This window comes from Columba livia, chromosome 4 (genome assembly GCF_036013475.1).
Source record: "Columba livia isolate bColLiv1 breed racing homer chromosome 4, bColLiv1.pat.W.v2, whole genome shotgun sequence".
NCBI classification, from domain to species: Eukaryota; Metazoa; Chordata; class Aves; order Columbiformes; family Columbidae; genus Columba; species Columba livia.
This window is the reverse complement of record NC_088605.1, coordinates 36,430,869-36,450,837: the sequence shown is the minus strand read 5'-3', so window position 1 is coordinate 36,450,837 and position 19,969 is coordinate 36,430,869. Positions and strand designations below refer to the sequence as shown.

General features: G+C 38.1%; 1 protein-coding gene across 21 annotated transcripts in view; it reads left to right on the top strand.

Annotated features, from left to right (window-relative positions):
- Positions 1-8,887: 8,887 nt before the first annotated feature.
- The window catches only part of TENM3 (teneurin transmembrane protein 3), a 1,347,463-nt gene continuing 1,336,381 nt past the window's right edge, over positions 8,888-19,969 (top strand). For 10 of the 21 annotated variants that reach the window (XM_065061291.1, XM_065061286.1, XM_065061280.1 and 7 more), the window contains exon 1: positions 8,889-9,207. The gene's annotated coding sequence lies outside the window, so the exon portion shown is untranslated. Of the gene's footprint in view, positions 9,208-19,969 lie in introns of all 21 variants that reach the window. The other 11 variants (XM_065061257.1, XM_065061277.1, XM_065061276.1 and 8 more) reach the window with 2 other exon arrangements.

The window sequence follows — 19,969 nt, the reverse complement described above, 5'->3', positions numbered from 1 at the left end:
TGATGATGGTCTGATCTAATACTGTGATTTTTACTTTCACATTATTAAAAGTGAATTGTAATACTCTAATACAAGTCCTTGCTCTAAAATTCCAAAATGTAATAAAGTACCTCTCAGTTTAAAACTTTAACATATCTATAAAATAATTTAGTACCTATTCTAATATAATATTAGAATATTTAGTACCTATTTCAATTTAATATTAGAATATATGGACATAACTTTGACCAGTTTTATACATACAAAAGGTTTAGAATCTTCTAAAATCTTTAACAACCAGTTAAGGGAGTATTAGAAGGTGAAAGGGGAGCATGAGGTGAAAATCCTAGTGCTATCCACACCAGTACAGGAAAAGTGTGTTATGTGCAAGCTTGGTGCTAAATAACATGAGTTAACATGTTGTTCCACAAAGACGCAGAATTATTTTAAAACAATTAAAATTGCATACTTAAAAATCATATTGATCAGAGTATTCAAGGACAGAAAGAACCACGTATATCACAAGCCCTTATATTTGCCTCAGACTTAAATTTAAATATTTTATTTGGTTAAAGCATAATCCGCACCTGATTAAAAGACAAATCCACATTTTGAGTACCTGCAGGAATGCAGACTTCATCATTGTTTTGGGGAGTTTGTTCTTATAGTCAGTCTCATCATGAAAAATACATGCTATATTTACATTTTAAAGAGTTCTGGTAGCAATCTCCAGAAAGAGAGACTATGAAGTGTTTCTCCATTAGACTGAAAAATTCACTAGTATCTGGTCTTTCTTTCTCTTACCAGCTAATTTATCTCTTCCAATACTCAGTATTAGACATTTGCTCCAGTTTCCAAACACTTAAGGCTCTTTTCTGTAAGTCTTCTACTTTTCAGCTTCATCTTATTGTCTGGGAATAAGGACCTGATATAACATTCTTTTATCAGCTTTATCTAAACTATACATGTGAACAATTTAATCTCTATTCTCCTAACCACCACTTTTTTCTACATTTAACAAATAAAGAGAAAAAGCCTTTTAAATGCAACATTGTAGAGTGTGTGTGTGTGTGTGTATACGATAGTGACTTAATTATCTATTTTATGACCTTTTAATTATTTTCAGAATAATTATTTTCAAGGGTACAATCTTGATTTTGAAAGTGTAGCTTCTATATCTAATTTCTAAGCATACAACTATCCAGGCAGCTGTACAAAAGCACTTACTTTTATCAGCCAAACTTTTAACATTCTCAAAGAAAGAATTCACATTTGTTTGACAAGACTTTATCATCCAAAAGCCTTCTGCCTTGAATTCTAGCAGTAATGCTCAGTATTCAAAGCTTTTGAACCATTATGTATAGAAACCCACCTCACCATTCTATTGGCTTCTCTTTTACAACATGGGTCATGTTGCTAGGGTTTCTATTTTTATTTTTTTTTTTAAGCCTTAATATTACATTCACTGCCTCCAGGAGTTTCTAGAGTATTCCAACATTTCTCTAAAGTGAATACAGTATATATCTACTTCTGAATTTGTTTCAACTGAATCAGCTGCTTTCAAATATTCATCATAAAAATACTGCTTAATGCTTTCCTTAGAAATTAATTGCTTGGAAAATACTTCACCGTCATTATGGAATATGAGTGCACTCTCCTACTTCTTTCCAGAAGTGGAAAAGAAATAGATATCGAACACTTTTCTTTTTTCTGTCATCACTCGCAATTTGATTTTCTTAAACTTTTAATCGTGCCCTTTATATAAAGAGATATTCCTTTTTTTCCCCTGTCTGTAACTAAGCCACAGATTGTTCCTTGGTCTCACTTCCACTGTACTTCACAGCTTCTAGTTCATATCAAATTGTATTTTCCTTCCACTTTTTACACTGTGATATTATAGACACATTTTTTTCTAACTGCTGTCTTCATATTGTCACCAAACAAAGCTGGAGTTTTAGAAGTTGCTTTTCACAATCATGGTACAGTGGCTATTTGGCTAACTACTAAGTTTCCTCGTCTTTAATTTACCTTTCAATCACAACCTCATGTCTACTCATACTTTTCTCTCCAAATAATGTCATTCAGAACACGTTTAACTTTGAGAAATTAGTCTCTTTGAGGTATCAGTTCTCCACATTATTGCTAAGGACCTTTCTCTGTTTACCAACAGTAAGTGTAAGCAACTTAAAACCACTGGTCCCTAGGCAACTGTAAACTTGCATTACAATGATTAATTCATTTTTATGTAGCCCAATACAGTCCAATGTGGAATGAATGCATGTAGAGTATCTAGCTATACATCTCCTAAATTGAATTCCCAAATAGTAATTCAATTTTTCTTAAGAAAAAGGGAATAAAAAAAAATCAGGTTTAGAAGACTAAATATTCTAACCATCTTTTTTTCCCCATAGTTATAAGCAAATTGTCTAAATATCAAATTTCAGGTAAAAAAAAAAAAATAGAGCATGTGCAAAAATGTTTGCAGACTAGGAAGTCCATGAGCAAGGAAGGGATTACTAGGAATTGAAAACTAAAGTGGTTTTCAACATTACAGAGTGTAGTTCCTCTCTGTGGCAATCTAGTTTTTTAAAGCTTTGCTATATACATGGGTCCCGTGCATATAAATAATTTTGCAAATGGTCATTTTAGCAGCTATTTGGCTGCATACACTGGAGCAATATAGAGCAAAAGTCTGCAAAATGTATTAGTTTCAGATCAAGAGTGCTGGATGTAAAAAGTATAACATGTGGTTTACTTTCTTGATATGAAGCCAGTAGGTACAATAATTTCAAAAGGCAAAACAAAATAAACTAAAATGAAAATTATTACATCTATTTGAAGAGTGGTAGAAGCCCAAACATTTTATTTTCGACCTATAAGTATCAAATATCTGTCATTATACCAAAATTCTATTTGTAAAATGTATTACTTCAGACAAGTAATTTTAACAGGTAAGCTCTCTTTCAGACACCTCTATCACCTATGAGCTTTCATCTTTGAATTTTGCTTGTTAACATCAGTTCTTACTAATACAGTGAGTTTCCATTGCAGCTTCTTGATTTTCTAAGTTCATAATCCCTTGCTTTTTCTAAATATGGTGTGGGTTTTGTTGTTTGTTTGTGGTTGGTTTTGGATTTTTGTTCGCTTTTTCACTGAAATGTGTATATTATTATAAAACACTCAGTTGAACCATTGCAATGAAATAGCATAATTGATTCCAGTATGAGTTGCAGAAAAGGTTAAAAAACCATTAAGAGCAGACAGACTGGACCAAATCAAAGACCCCTCTCACCCAATACCCCTTCTTGCCAAAAAGCTGTTTGCCCTGTAAGGTGATGTCTAATCCCAGTCAAGCATATACTGATGATTTCTCTGAAAACTCTCCCAACATCTGGCACTACATAGCTCAAAACAGAGCTTGAGTCAAAGATGTTGTCTATGTTTTTATACCCTTTACTGTATTCTTCTTCCTAAGAATATTTAAGCACAGTTAAACTATCAGCATTCACCATGTCCTATTGTATCGTATTGAGTAACCTGGAAATTATAGCAAATATCTTTCACTTTTGGTTATTTCCCTATTCCAGGGAATTAGAAAGGTCATCTTCATCTTATTTTAAACCTTTATATCAATTAATCTTTCCAGGTACGAGACCTTTTTTGTGCCTTGCTTATTAGAGTGTCTACCTTTATGTCAATATTTACACAGCCAGCAGAAAGTAGCTGAGTGCTGAATAAAAAGTATGTACCACTAGGAAAAAAAAACAAAACAGTTATTCTAAACATTTATGGTACCAAATACTTTTAGAAGAAGATGTATGGTGGAAAACAGAAGCAGGGAGTAGGACTTGATGATACTTGTGGGATCATCAATTGAGATATTCTATGATCCTAAGCAGGAAAAAAATATATAAAAAAAAAATAATAATAATAAAAAAGGTATTCTATTACAGAGGGGGTGATAAACATTGATTAACTCCAAATCAGGAAAACCACACTGCTCAGGATCAGCGGAACATTTCTAATCCAGCTCACATCAGTTTCAACTTCAGCACTTCAGACACGTTTTGTGCCAGTATATCACCCAACAACATGCTCACAAACACATCACTTCGGCAGCTTTTTTGTTCAGCTCTACAGCTCTGACCTGGGCAGGGCTATTCTCTGGACAAATACCAGAAAATAATGACAATTAGAACATATCGCTGCAGTGAATGGTATTCAAGTATCCTCAAAATATACAAAAAAGTACTCTTTTCAGCTCCCTTTATGACATACACAAAAACTTACCAGTGCATCTGAACCAGAGGAAGCAGCTCTTCCTGGCTGCTGAGAGACACAGGTAACATGATGTGTTTAAGAGCTACAGGCATTATAATGTCCCATGTGACATCCCTGTCTTTCATAGAATAGAATCATAGAATATCTCAAGCTGGAAACGACCCATAAGGATCATCAAGTCCAACTTCCTGTTCCTCACAGAACTACCTACCTAAAACTAAACCATGATTAAGACCATTGTTCAGATGTTCCTCAGACTCTGACAGGCTTGGTGCCATGATCACTTCCCAAGTAAGCCTGTTCCAGTGACTGACCATCCTCTCAGTGAAGAACCCTTTCCTCATACCAAGCCTGAACTTCCCCTGGTGCAGCTTCATTCCATTTCCTCGTGTCTTATCACTGGTCACCAGAGAGAGGAGATCAACACCTCTTCCTTTGCTGCCCCCCTTGGAGTAGCTGTAGACTGCCATGAGGGCAGAAGATGCAGATCTTATTTTCCAGAATAGAAATAGATTGTAAACAACTCCCAGTACCAAACGCAGCTGCTTTTTCTCTTTTATCTGTAAGCCATTGACCTCACCTGTGGTTGTACATTTCCTTACAAGAAATTATTTTCCCCTAACCAAATGGGAAAAGTAATGGGTAGTTGGACCCAGAACTTAACATTCAAATGTATTAATGTCACCTCAACTTAAAGGTTTAATTTACAAAGAAGCAAATAATCTTTCTCTAACAGAGTAGGCTAAAAAGGCTACAGATTTGTTTTCTTTTTTCCAGTCTTATGGTGGTTTTTCCCTCTTCTAGATTTGTTTATTGACATGCAACGTTAGCTTGCTTCTCCTAATCAATCATATATATTAGTCTTTGCTTGTAGAAACTGGACAACAGGCCAAACACTGAATTCTGTATGTAGCCCCTGGACAGGCTAAGGTAAATGTAACCGTTTCCTTATTGGGTCTGAAAAAGAGTGAATTTCTACCTTTTCCTGCCTTTGAAATCCTCACAGAAGTAAAATATTCCAAATCCTGGCTAGCTGAAAAACCTGTTCACTAAATCTTTATAGGACTGTAATAATTAGGTAAGATTTCATAATGTATTAAGTGTTATCCACCCACAAATTTAACATGCACTCATGTAGAATTCTTGATTCTTTATAACATATGACAGCATATGATTTTTGCCACAATTTTAAAACTGAAAGTGTCTGATATATTCTTGTTAGTTTGCTCACAGTTTTGCCTGACATATTTATAAATTGTGATCAAAAGCATTTCAGTTACCTGAAAAGCAATTGAAAAAAGAAGTGGAAATTTACTTGTTTAGCTGTGGAAAAAAATCCATCTTTTTTGTAAAAAGCTTCCTGGGCAGATAAATTGGCTGGGGGTACAAATCAGTGTTTGTTTTGAAGATACTTCATAATGATGAGCTGTGTCTCCTGATATTTAAACAGAATTTGCTCAGTTTTGACTGATTTGAGTATTTGAAATTATTAACACATATGGTTAATTTTCTGCTGAAATCATTAGATGCATTTCTGAAGCACCATGTCATGCACAGGATGTGTATCAGCAGCTACATGTAATATTAGCAGCTCTTTAAGCCCTTAGAAGAAGAATTTTAAGAGTCCAGAAAGAAAGCAGGCCATTATATTTGAATAAAGAAAGAGTTTTAAGGTTTTATGAGTGTTGGTGTGTCAGTGGGGACTGCATTTTTTTTTTATTTAATGATCTCAATTTGAAACACTTTGAAATACCAAAATGCCAAGTGTGAGATCACAGGGATTTCAGTGATGACAGAAGTCAAATGAAGGCAAGTAAACAACATAAGATGAAATTTTAGAAAGCATAGCTTTTCTCTCTTTTTCGTTTCTGTTTTTATGTTTATGTTTTTGTTTTTAATCTCGGTTTCCTTAATTTTAGAAATATTTTCCTAGCCTCCTTGTATATTTCTCATCTACAACTCCAGAACACAGAAAAATATTTTGCTTGCGTGATTGGGATGAACAGTCAATACATGAGGCAGCTGCTAAATTCATTATTAGCTTGACTTACGCAAGTCCAAGTCCAATTGAGGTGGATCCACCTGCCTAAGAGATTCATTTTGACGGAAGCAGATGCTAGTATATGATCAGTCTTGTTAGGAGCTTTTCTGGTTCTAGATAGCACTTCTTAGAATTTGTATAAAAATAAGAGAATCTTATTGTACTCATAAATAAATTGCTTTTTAAGATCTGTGAAATAGCTGAAATTTCAAATAGTGTATTACAGTATAAATGTCAAACTAAATTTAACTCAAATCACTGAGGGTCTTTTAGCTCACTTTGAAAAGTATTATTATAGGCTCATCATTAGTAAACTAGTATCTTCATTAATCTCCCATATTTTGAAAATGTTGTATTTTATTCCAGTGGAAGACACTCGGTGCTCTTCTGAGCAAACACTTGCTGAACACTGAGAGTTTACAGATTAAAGTAAAAGTCAGACAGTCAACTTTTTAAATATTGCTCACTAAATGTTACCTAAAGTTGGTGGAATTCTTTCAGCCATGGAACGCATCTGTCATTTGCATTTCATTGACCTTGAAGCTTACTAGTTAGAGATGAAACTTCACCTATTCAAAAGAAGCTGTTTGAAACACTCAAACAGATTTTTTTTAAAGTGCATTTCACTTTTTAATTTCCTACTGTTTTTCTTCCATTGAGAAAGCACTGTCTGATCCCAAGGGGATTTCCACATCTAGCTTTCATGCTTTTTGTTGCTACATGGCAGTGACCGCTAGATTGGCAAATAGAATAATTGCCTTTGAGAGATTTCTTTAAGAATGTTAAGAGCATGAACTTCATTCTTTTTAAGCAGCTTCTTAAATAAATGCTTCAAAACAAAGTCAACTATTGATCCAATGCTTTGAATAAAAAGTTGTCCCCATTTGACAATAGGATTTACTACTGAAGACAAAATGTACATTAATCTTTCAAGTTTATTGTCTTCAGTTGACAAAGGTAGAATTACAGAGATGCTGCACAAAGAAAGATTTGTACTCTCTGTTTGAAATGACAAATCTACATAAATTCATTGACCGACTTAGGATAAAAGCAATCTTTACATCTCTACGTCTTGTCACCTGAAGAGAAAGAGAGATGTAATTTATGCTTTATTGCATAGCAATATTGTTGAATAACTGTTTATTCTCTAAGCACATTTGTGATTTCCTTCTTTGTTTATTTTAGTGCTGTGAAGATTTTTTTCCCTGGAAGCAAAAAAGAACATCCAGAATCTCTGTTTACTGCCAGGGCAGAAGGGTGGAAATTTTATCCATGAAACACCAAACAAACAAATAACACCTCTCATTCCCCCATCAGAATATCTGGAAGAGTTTGTACCAACTTTGCAGATTTTACACTTCTGCCATCTACCACTGGGACATCTAATTTGAACCCTAATTTCTAAAGGGGGAGGGATAGGAGAAAATAATGTCAATATTCTGTCACGTGTGTATACAGCGAGATAAAAACAGCCACTGTGGGACAGAAACGGGTTTTTTTTTCCCCACTGACAGCTGCAATGAGACGGATGCTGCAGCAGCAGCAGTGGAGGGAATCCTTCATGCAGTTTCACTTCCTCAGCTTTTAACTTATGTTCCCTTTCCTTGCGTAGTGCTGTACTTGGCCCTCAGGAATGGACGGGTGAGACCTGCTGTGTTGCTCGAGTTGTATGTGGATTTGGGGGACGGGGGCGGAAATAGGGGAATAAAAAGAGTAAACAAAGGTTCAGCAGCCGATAAGACAGGTGAAATAAAGCTTGCTCTGCACTGGTAACGCATAAGCTATAGCAGAACGTAAAAGCGATGCACACAAAGTGCACTGCGGCTAGCAAGCCCGGAGTCTCCTTGAAAACAAGCTTCGTGCAACGTTACCGGAGACACACGTACGTAAACACTCATATAGAGGCACTTACATAGACACGAGCGTGCCCGTATGCGCACACGGCGAAACAGCCGTACCCTCCTGTGCACCCACACCCGCTCCCGCCCGGGGCTGCCGGGCGCACGTTCCCGGCACCGCCGCTGCCGCACCGCGGCGAAGTCCGCTCCCGCCGCACCGCGGCCGCCGGGACTCCCCACGGGCGGGGGCAGCAAAACGCCGCCGCGGGGCCCCCGGGCTCCTCGCAGCAGTCGCTCGGTACGCACTGGCCACCCTCCTTTCCGGCTCCTGTCGCCAAGCATCCCCCTGCCCGGCTGCTCCGTCCCTGCGGTGGCCAGAGGCAAGGTGGGGATCATCCTTCTGCCCCCGCACCCCAGTTCAGAGGACGGGGCATCCGGGGGCACCTCCCGCTGGTGTTCCGCTGTCTCCCGGCAGCGGTGCGGCGGCTGCCCCGCTCCCGCCCGCCTCCGCGCCCGCCTCCCCGCGGCGCGCCCGCCCCTCGCCCGGCACCCGCCGCTGCCGCCGGCCGCAGAGCAGCCGCGGCCACGCTGCGCGGCGCGAAGGGACCGGGACTGTCTCGGCGGCGTGCGGGAGGGGAGGGAAGGCCGGGGAGGGGGGAGGGAAAGCGAAGTAAAAGCGAAGGGGGTGGGGGGGTGTGTGTATGTGGAGGAGGAGGGGGGGGGAGAAATCAAATAAATAAATAACCTCCGCACCAATAAGAGAGGCAGCGGCTGCCGAGCAGGCTGGGATCAGATGGGATCTGTCCTTCCTGGTCTGTATTTGTTTGTTTGTGACTGGAGCTGCAAAGTTCAGAGCCAAACGTGTTGCTTTCCGGCGGCGGCAAACGCCCCACTTCACCTGCTTTACTGACGGGGTGCCCGCCCGCCCCAGGGCGGCCCCGCCGCTCTCTGGGGCCTCTGCCCGGCATCCTCCCTGCCGCTGGGGCCGAAGGACGGGAGAGGAGCGCGGGGCTGAGTCTCTAGCCTGCCCACCTTCCCCTCTGCGGCTGCCGGAGGGGCAACGGACAGGTGAGTGCCTTTTTTCTGCACTTATGCCCAGCACAGCACGGAGGGTACCTCCGCTCCGTAGTTATCTGTCACTGCAGGAGGTGCTCATTTATCAAACTTTGCCTCCTGTTGGCTCCCGCACTCTGCGCCTTGCCTTTTGCAGGGGGGCGAGTGCTCGGGGTTTTGCGCAGAGGGAAGCCTGCGGAGAGGAGGGGGTCCCGCTCTGCAGTCTAGTTCTGTCCTTATCGGGAGAAGGGTCTTGTCCGAGCCGTGCGCCCCTCCTGCCGCTCGGGGCTGCCTCCCGGAGCCCCGTTCGCGGTGCGGGCGCCCGTCGAAGAGAAGTTTTTTCTTTGCCCTGGAGGGAGCCCGCGGGGCCCGTGCAACAGGCACCGTCCTGCGGAGGCAGGGCGGGCGGATTGCGAAGGGGCGTCTCGCCGGCCGGCGTGCGGCTCCTGGCGTCCCCAAGCGGACCTCTGCCCTTGTAGGTAATTTCGCTTTGTTTCCAACATCTCCAAGGATGTGCCTTGCTGGGAGCCTGTGCCTTGTGAGTGCTTGGAGGCACGCCTCCTTCTAAGGAGACAAACTTGCCGATCCGCATGAGGCATGGAGAGGGTGTTTTCACCCTGCTGCGCGGAAGATACGCGCTGGGGCGGCAGGCGGCTATGCCCTGTGCGCCGTGGGGCGCCCCCCGGGGAGGAATTGAGGGGGCTGCGCGGGTGCCCGGCAGCCCGGCAGGTGGAGCCGTGGGGAACGGCGTCGGTGATTTCTCTCGGCTTAATCAGCGTTGTAAGCGGAGCTCCGCAGGCGCGGTGGCCTGTTGTCCGTGAGCCCGCAGCTCCGAGGCCGGAATGGGTCCTTGATTTGGATGCGGTGAGCGGGGCTGCGCCGGGCAGCGCGCGCTTTCCTGTGAGGGCTGCGGGAGGCAGGTGCAGACGGAGTGCGTCGGTGTTAGCCTTACCCCCTGTCACACACGTATGTTTTCTACAGGTGATTGTCTTTCTGGTTGTCACTACGTACTGAATAAAAAAGATGAGGTTCTAGGGGTAGTCTGTCTTAATTATCACAGACTGTATAAAAGCGTAATTGTGAAAATTATTCAATAGCGGTTAACAATTAAAAGATTATCCCAGTACTCTGGAGCTAGCAAGGAGCAGACAGTACTAATTGGATAGTTAATGGCATTTAAATAGGCAGGCTTTCTTAAAATAGTAAGCTCCACTCTTCCAGGGAACTGAATAGGGTGTTAGAATATTTAATGATTATATTTCAATGATGGTAACACTTCTGAAAGGGCTGTGGTAATTAAGTTGTTAGCTTGGCCAGCAGCACTGGGACAGACTTTGCACAGTTTTAGAGCATCAGCTAAGAGAAGGCTGGGTTTTCATTGCTTTTCTTTTGGTAGGTAAATATAGCTAAACAGTTAAGAAATGTCTGTGAAGCCAAATTAAAGGTGGGGCAATATTATATATATTGTCTAGTGAAATATTTTTTTATCTTTTACTGACATCATTTGACTGAATTGATAATTGAACTCAAGTTTTATGTCACTTACTACTTGAGTTTTATTTCACTTCATGCCACTTACACTGATTGGAAACAGTTACTATTTAGTATTGTGAAGACTGCATTAGCGATGGTATAAGAACACTCCTTTTGCCGTCCTTTAAAAACTAAACAGCTAAGGTAGTACTTTTTTACTGGTGGTAATAACATACCGGATTAAGCAGTGGACTTCAGTAACAAAGTGACAAATAAATCAATTTCTGCACAGTTAATCTTTATTTTCTAATCTCTTTGTTCACATCTCTTATTTCTTGCATAACTTGAAAATTTCTATGAGAAACTCAGAGAGTAACCGCATAAACTTGTTGCATTTTGTTTTGAAAGTTTTCTGAGTGTAATGTGTAAAAAGAAGTTGGCATAACATGAAGCAACATAATGTGATCTTACATTTGCTGTGTTTTTTTCCGCAGATAAAATGTTTCCCACTCTCTTAATCAAAGACATGTGCTTAAGGAAAGTGCCAGAAATTGAATTAAATAAGACATTAAATTTAACAAATTAAATAGTTATTCTCTACAGTAATTCTTAGAATATCCTCATAATTAAAATTGTGAATGGGCTCTTACATACTTATGTTTTATGGAGTCAATCTTAATTTTTGTGATCAACATAATTTTGTCTTCCTTTGACATAAAAAAATTCATGAGTAAATAAAGTCCCCAGATGCTGGTCTACATGCTGAAAGGGTTTGGCATGTGTGTCTCCCAAGTCAGCAAAAATGTTGAGCTTTACAAAAGTTAAATTCACCATTGTGAAACTGGTCTCTTTGCTTATTGTGTCAGATGCTACAGTTATCACTTAAGAATCTTTTTCTGTCTTATCCCAACCTTGGTCTTTTTACTATTATAGATAAATTTCTTAAATACTTTCTTTTATTCTTGCCTGCCAAAATATTCACATAATTCTTATGAGCATTGCTGCTGTCTTCTGAACGTGAATTCTTTTCTATGCTTTCCCAAATGAGCATTTCTAAAAATTGGAATAATGCAGCTTTTGTTTTTTCCTTAGATCCTGTAAAAATGTTAGCTTGAATGAATATGAGGTTTAACATTAAGATTGAATTTCTTCCAAAACAAAGTTTGACTTCCCACACAGCTGATAAATAGAGCTGAATGTGTTATCCAAGATTTACAAAACAGTCATGTCTTGACATCTGGATTTGTGGAATATCTTTGATAAAATATGGAGTGTGAGAAAATGCTGAAAAGGGCTTTTTGAGGGGAAAAAAAGCCCAACCCCCAAGTAGAAGCATTATTTTAAAAGTCTTTCCATGACATAGTGGATTCTGTAAAGCTCTTTTGTAGAGTTGCATTTGTGTATTTACCATATATTTTATTAAAATCATGTCAGCACAAGTTATACAAGAAAATGAATTCTGCTTGAAAAATCCTCCTATGAAACAAAGATACCTTTCTTCTGTAATATCTACATATTTTTCCCAACTTTCTATCAGTAAACCTATATAAGAAGATTCTCCAGCATTATTAAGCATATTCTTCTCTATTGCTTCTAGATTGTACCACTTGAAGTCTTTCTCTCATCCTAAAATTTACAGTGCTGATGTTAACTTTAATGTCCATGGTAGGTTGCAAGTACCTGCTCTTCAGACACTTCCAGAAGATACATACCAATGTTTTACACAAAGTATATATAGAAACATTGTATTTACTAAACTCAGAGTTCATTATGGATAAACCCCAAAATTCTGATCTTGAAAAATACAATTTTTGTATTGGTGTGTGTGTGTGTGTGTGGTATATTGCTTGTTGCAATATTGCAATTATTATTGTTTGTTAAATGAGGGAATGTCAACTCCTGGGCACATGCCTCTGTCATAACAGTAAAATACCCTATGGTTGACTTTGAAGCTACAGTATGTATTATAAATCATTCCAGGTAAAACAAATATTTAGGAAACAGAGATGCAAAATATTTGCTAATGCACTGAAGCAAACAGGCTATGAAATTCAGTATTTAAGAACATTTCTAATGTAGCTAACAAAATAATAATTATTAAAGGTAATATATAGATACTACAATCAGACTTCTGTAGACCAACACTTCTGGGTTTTTTTTAAGTATTTCGACTTCATAGATGTTGACTTTTTAAATGTTACAGTAACATTTTACTGAATTAAAGATAGTAGTTGAAGCTATAAACTAATAAATTCTGTAGGCTTAGAAGAGTCATGGTCTGCAAATTATCAGAATGACTAAAGCATTAAATTACACTTTTATTTGTGCAATAAAGATAATTTCATACAAGACCTGAATTGCAGATCTGTTATGTTATATGTTTGTACATTTGAAATTGCATTCTTTCATTCAGGTCCATAAAGAAAACAAGTTTTATATGTTGACCTCTTACTTCAGGACTATGAATTTACCAATTTAATGATGGATACTCTAGGACTAGGGGTTTTTTTATTATTAACATTTTACCAAACAGAGACAATTGATCTTTCTCTAGCACATGTACATATCTAAGTATGTGCCTATATGTGCTATGTGAAAACCAGCGTTTTATTTACTAAACTTTAGCAAAAGAGATAATCCATCTGCTTTATAAATTGCTTTAAAGATTTAATTTATCTAGTACCTTGTAGCCCAAATAGTACATCTATAATAAGGTAAGAAAGAATTCGCAAAGATTCTTGAAAAGCATGGGAAGTGTTTTAACTATAGAATATAGAAAGATAAGCATGGAGTGTTTGCAAATACTTTTCCTGTAGAAATATGAATGAGTCAAAGCTGATATTAGTTTTGTTAATTCAAATTACGTTTCTAATCTTACACTATTGCAGTATAGTACCTAAATACAGTCTGCGTGTGAGCTCCGCTGAAATCTAGAACTCTTGAGAGTCTCTTCTAATAGCTGCTAAATGTTCCATTGTTAATGAAGAGGTAATGTAAATGAAATCACATGTTATGACAATGTAATAGTCTCCTGTTGAATGTAAGTTCCATGGCTAAGCAGACACACTTTCAGAAAACAAGTGTATTTCAGCATCGTCTGTTCAATTGGAAGTGTTTCTGCAAAAGCCTTAAATAATCCCCCACAGAGAAATCTGTTCATCATGGTTCTATTGCAGCAGTCTAACGAGAGCAGCATCGCTTTGCCTTCATTATTTGAGTGCAGGGCTGCTTTACAGAAATCTGTAGGGTAACACCCATGGTGGTTCTCTACTCTAGTCCTTGTGTGCACCAATACCCAAGACTTCTAGCTGAACTTTTACTTCCTTCAAGGGGAAGAGAAAGCAAGAAAGGTCAGCAGTCTTCCAGGATATGCTGTCATGGCTGTTTGGCAGTGTAGAAATGCAGAGGTAAGACTCACGGTCGTCCTCCTGTGCATGATCTTGACCCATATGGAAGATTTAGAGCAGGAGCATTTTGAACATAAAAAAATAAATGGTCAAGTTGTTCTAGATGTTCTTCCCTTCTGATAGGCACCGATGCTTTGAGAGTTGTCCTTTCTTTCTTTCTTTTTTTTTTTTTTTTTTTTCAGGAATCATTGTCTTTAAAGTAGTGTTAAAAATTGCATTGATTTCATCTGTGAAGAGAGATGTGACAAATCATTTTGGCTGAAATACTGTTCCCACCTGATCTCTACCTTTTGGTACAGGGTAAGGCTGAGATATGTCCATAATGACACTCAAAAGTACATCAGCCATTTCCAAGGGCAGGGAGCAGGGCTCAGTCAGAGGAAGGCAGCCAGCCAGCCAGCAAAGATTGAGCTCATATTTATCCACTGCCAGAGCAAGCGGGGTGAGGAAGAAAGAAGGATGAAGCACGTGCTAATTGACAGTGGGCAGTGCCCTTAGATCACAGCAGGAATGAAGCTTGTTGAAGTTTGGACTGAAACACCTCCAACTCAGCTCTGAGAGACATTATCTTGGCAGCTAATTCCACTTTATGGTAGATTGACCATTAGATGTACAATTTCAGATGAAAGCATTTGAACTGTTAGCAAAATTATCTGAAATTGCACTAATAGATGCAGTGACAACCATCTAACATTATGACTGATAAAACCCACTTAGGTCCTGTTCCCGTGGACTCTACGTATATATTTAATCCGATGATGATCCCTGCTTGGATTTTTTAGGACTACAACTTGATATAACAAGAGATATGAAGAATAATCTTTTATCAGAAACAAAATCCATTTAACACTTTTCTTTTTGGAAACTAAAAATTTTAATTTGATCTCTGACTAGAAATGAGTCATACCTCAGCTACTGTATTTTCACTACAGTACACTACAGTTTCAGCTACAGTTTCACTTACTAACCTGTGTAAATCATTGAGGTATAAGTTGTTCTTGGACAGAAGAGATTGCTAAACCTAATTTTATGTTACATTGAAGTAAAAGACCACATTCAAGGAACACACAAGTGCTGTAAAGGTAGTTTTTAAATATTTCTATTTGCTACAGTGAAGGGGATAAAATACAAGGATGAGCATCAAAATGGACTAGTTGACGGTCTAAGGGGAAATCAAGCTTTGGAAAGAAGAGATGTAGTTAATAGAAATTTTCCTTTTTTTCTTTTTGTATTTCAGCAAATCTAATGCTAATTTCGGATGTGGGCAGAGGGTAGCCTGTGAATTAGGTACTATGGGTAAAATCTCCATTCACTTAAAGGTAATGTTAATTAAATTGGATTTTTAGCTGCCTTTCAGACTAAACTGCACATGTATTCCTAGTGTATTTTACTTAACTTTGCAAAAGATTTATTGTGGCTTATGCATCCCCGAGAAAAGCAGTTGTACATTGTTGTAAAGTGCTGTAGTGTGAAGATTTTATATATATATTTTTTTAATAAAGATTGACCAGGCACAAGTGGAACAAGGGCTGGATTTTGCCACCCTTCCTTATACTCACTAGTAAATACTTGTAACTTACTGAGTATTCACTCAGATATGCTCTTTAGTTTCTCATGCAAAAATTGGGAAAGAAACTACACAAAGAGAATGAGAGGAGATTGCATGGGACTGATTGGCAAACTAGCAACAGCTGTTACAACAATCACGGTGAGGGATGGCAAGTAGTTATTCTTTAGTAAGGACTGAAGGAGTGAGGATTGGATTTAACATGAAAAAGGAGTAATGAGAAAACAGCAAAAGAAGGCTTTAGAATACTACCTTGTCAGAAGTTCTCAGGATGAAGAGGATAGTCAACAAGTGGGGAGAAATGATTTTTTTTTTTTTAATGAAAAGACTACCTTTTTGTTGTTGTTGGTAACAAGTATTAAACGGGGTATAAAGTTTGCTTCTCAAAGGGCTTCTGGTGTGCTATAGAGGACATAGAATCAGTGTCTGAATCTCAAACAATACATGGATTCTTTGGGTTTAAGGCAGGTGAGAGAGAACTACCCTTTATATGCACAGAGTTTACTCCTTGCTGTGTTGACTTGTGTTCTTAGAGGACAGGAAAAGCTTTTAGCAATTTCTAAAATTTTCTGTTCTTGTTTCCTTTTTATAGGCTTTCATTCTACTGTCTTTTTCTATATCTTTGTTTTCTTTACTTCTATTATTCAAGAGCGTAAGGATCTGAAGATAAAATTGACCTAAACTGAAAACTCCCTGAACCAGCAGAATTGACTGGGTCTGTGATCACACTCAATTTCACACTGCTGCTAGTGTCACGTAGAGTAATATTGTGAAGGATTCTGTCAATTTTTGGTTCAGCTGCTAGTTGTCATAATGGTAAAGAATCACGGGGAGCATCACTATCTTCAGTCAGTGAATGAGAAACTTTATTAGAGAAAGGAAAACTGGTATTTTCTCTGAAGCTTTCTTTTTTTCCTCAGTATAAAGAATTCACATCAAATCTCTTCATTTCCTGACTGAATATCTGCTGCTGATTTTCAAAAACTGTATGTGACATTTGAAGCCTTGGTTCCAGATGTATTTTTTTTTTTTTTTTTAATGGAAAAATTAAATTATTGTAACTCTTTGGCTATACATTTCTACTGTCTAACAGCCCGTTCAACTGAATTATTTAGAGGACTACATACACAACCAACCTAAATTGAGTAATTCTATGGCACCAAAAAACCAAACCAACGCAAATCACGAAAAGAACAACAACAACAAAACAAACACAAACAAAACCAACAACCAAGATTTTTTTTTTAACCATATTGAATAACCCCCGTGCCTCTAAATAGTTTTGCTGGTATGAGAGTGCAGAGTATGGGTAAGATTCCCTCCTGGGAGGGGAGAGGAGGTGAGATCTGCTTTGACCCGCCTTGCCACCAGAAGAAAGATTTGTAGAACTTCTGCCTCATGCTTGGTATCTTCTATACTTGGTACTCAGAAGGTTTTGTGATGGCTTCATTATTATTTTTAATTTGTGTTCTGCCGTAACAGCAAGAGACCCAGTTAGAGAGCAGGACAAGACTCTCTTTTTCTAGATGGTTTGTGGATTTAAAGAGTATGGATTCTGTTTCATCCTGTAATGGACACAAGATTCCACCATCTTGTCAAGATGTATGCACTTGCATATGCAGCACATTTAATAAAACGTGTAAGAATATTTATTCCTTTTTAAAACTTTAGAGAATGTAGTTAAACTTTAAAACTTTAAGTTTATTCATTTTTCTTTTGTCATCTTTCTTCCTTTTTTCTACTCACCCATTCACCACTCTACCATCTATTCCTTACAGGTAATTTCATGGCTTTCAGATAACATACATAAACAGCAAATATGATCTTTAGTATTAATAACTCTTGGTATAACATAAGCAGTGTGCAGCCATCTCTTGTAAATAATTCTTTGCTAAGGAAAACTTCTACTGCTGCTTTTGTTTACTCAACTACAATGACTTTCTCCACCCACCCAGCAAGTCTTCTCTCTTGCTCTTCTATTTTAGTCTCATGTGTTTCTCAGGTGCAGCTGTACTTCTGCTATTATTGTAGGTATATGCATTTACAGTTCGTCATTGAATTCACTGTGGTCAGCCCTGGCTGCTGAGCTTTGTGACCGACTATCCTTTTCTCTGACTCTTCATCTGACTCTCTTTGCCTTTCACCTCCCAGCAGAAATGCTCCTAAGTTGATATGTTGGGAGCCAAATCCAAGTCTCAGGCAATCCTTTTTGTGAATAACCTGTAAGCCTGGAAAAAGATTTGTTGTGAAATCTCTGTATCTACCCTTCTTTCTTGTTTTTCTCATAGAAAGAGGAAAACATGATGTGGTAACTACATAGTATTTTTAAGACTAAAAATACAATTTATTACCCCAAATTGTTTCTTCATTAGTGCACAAATTATGATCTGCTTAGAAGTCGTGCTCAGCAGTCATATACTTGCTCAGAATAACAGAAGCAGCATATTGCTTGGAGTTTTTCTGAAAGCCAGTTTGAAGCCAGTGAAAGAGAATTGTAGGCTGTGTGAAAAGCTTTTCAACCTATCCAGCGAAAAGATGTGCATTGAGTACATAGGGATAAGGCTCTATTTTATCACTGCCGTGGCAATCCATTTCGATCTTACTTTTGGGAGGCCACTTCTAAGTTTAATGTTGCTTTGCATTTCAGTGAATACCTTGTTTCTATTTATTCACTGCGGCAATATTCTTACTTATTAGATGACAGGAATTCTGAAATGCCTATCATGTCTGTAAAATGTCTACAGTGAAAAAACATACAGTAAAATGTAAGCAGCAGAAAATAATATTGCATACTGGACTGCCAGTAATTTCAGCCCTAGCAAAAGAAAAAAACACTCCTGAAGTTATCCTACATTTCCCTAACGCTCGTTCAGTACTCCAGGATGATGAATGAATGTCTTTACACGTTAAAAGCCTGCTGCGTCTGGACTCTGAGGGGACCCAGAAGAGAAGTTTAAATGTCAGTAGGAAATTTTTTGTTTAAATGACTTGAATAACCACAGTAGAAATATTGCTTCATGGGGAGAAAAATGCATGTCATAAGCAAGATATCTCAGGAATTATGCATTCAAGCTGGTGTCATGGACTTCATTTTTACAAAATAAAACCTTTCATCATTCCGTGAAGACAGTTCTTTGTGCCATCTTTGGAGAACAATACCCACCCTGTCTGGCTAAATTCTACATTAACCATCTTTTAACTGTGCAAAGGTGTTATGCTATATAATTGGCAGAAATAATATACTAGATACTTGCATTTCCTCAACACCAAGAATCAGTCTGTTATCCAACACGTTTTTTGCAAGGAAGTAGAAGGACGGCATGTGACACTCTGCAAAGTAAAAATTGTAGTACTTTGCTTTCTGTGATTTTGCAACAGCAACTTGCTCTCTGTTCCTCAGAAATCTGACAAATGCTACCCAATATACTGCATATTGTAAATATTACAGTGATAGGTCCTCTATATTTAATGTTTTATTGTTGTCACGGCTGTAAAAATGGCTAAACGTAAGCGGCTTTTTATGATAAATGAAGTTTAACTCACTCATAATTTAAGGTTTTACATGATTTGAGGACTGTCAATGCATACAACATAAGTACTTTGTACTCTGGCTATGCCTGCTTGTGAAAAATGTTGAAAACATCCTCTTTACATCTGACATAATTATTACATGCCTTGCTTTTCTCAGTTTCTTTCTCAGAACTTTTCTTCATGAAATGAGATCTAGTTAAAAGAAACACCACATTTGCTCCAGATACATAATCTTTCTCTTCCAGTAGCATCTCATAATTAAATCAAAACAAACCCAGAAAGGAAAAAAAAAAGGCAGCCCGTTTCTCTCCTTCTAAAAATATTTTTATCTATATCTACATTTTTTTTATTAGCATATTGGACTTGAAATCCACTATGAAAATGCTGAATGATAAACTACATAGGACTGGAAGGTAAAGTTTTAGTTTTCTGCTGCAGCAGTAATTTTTCTTGGTTATTTTAATCTTAAAAACTTCTTTTTTCCACATTTTCCCTGAAAATATCTGAAAGACTTAAATATATTGTTTAAGTGGAAGATTGCTAGAGATATAATTCTTTGGTGCTTAAATTTGTATGAAACTTTTCAGTAGATTTTTGTAAATGTAGTCCTCTTGTAAACTCAACTCCCAGTTGCAAAAACTGTATTAGTTTAAAGATGAATGCTGTGCAATACATCAGTTTCTTTCACACAAAAAATGCTCTATACTTTTGAAGCAAAAACATGCTATTTTTGAATTTAAGTTTATGTTGTGGTTTACAAAATAGACATTCTTCAATTCTACTTGTTTTTTATGTATCA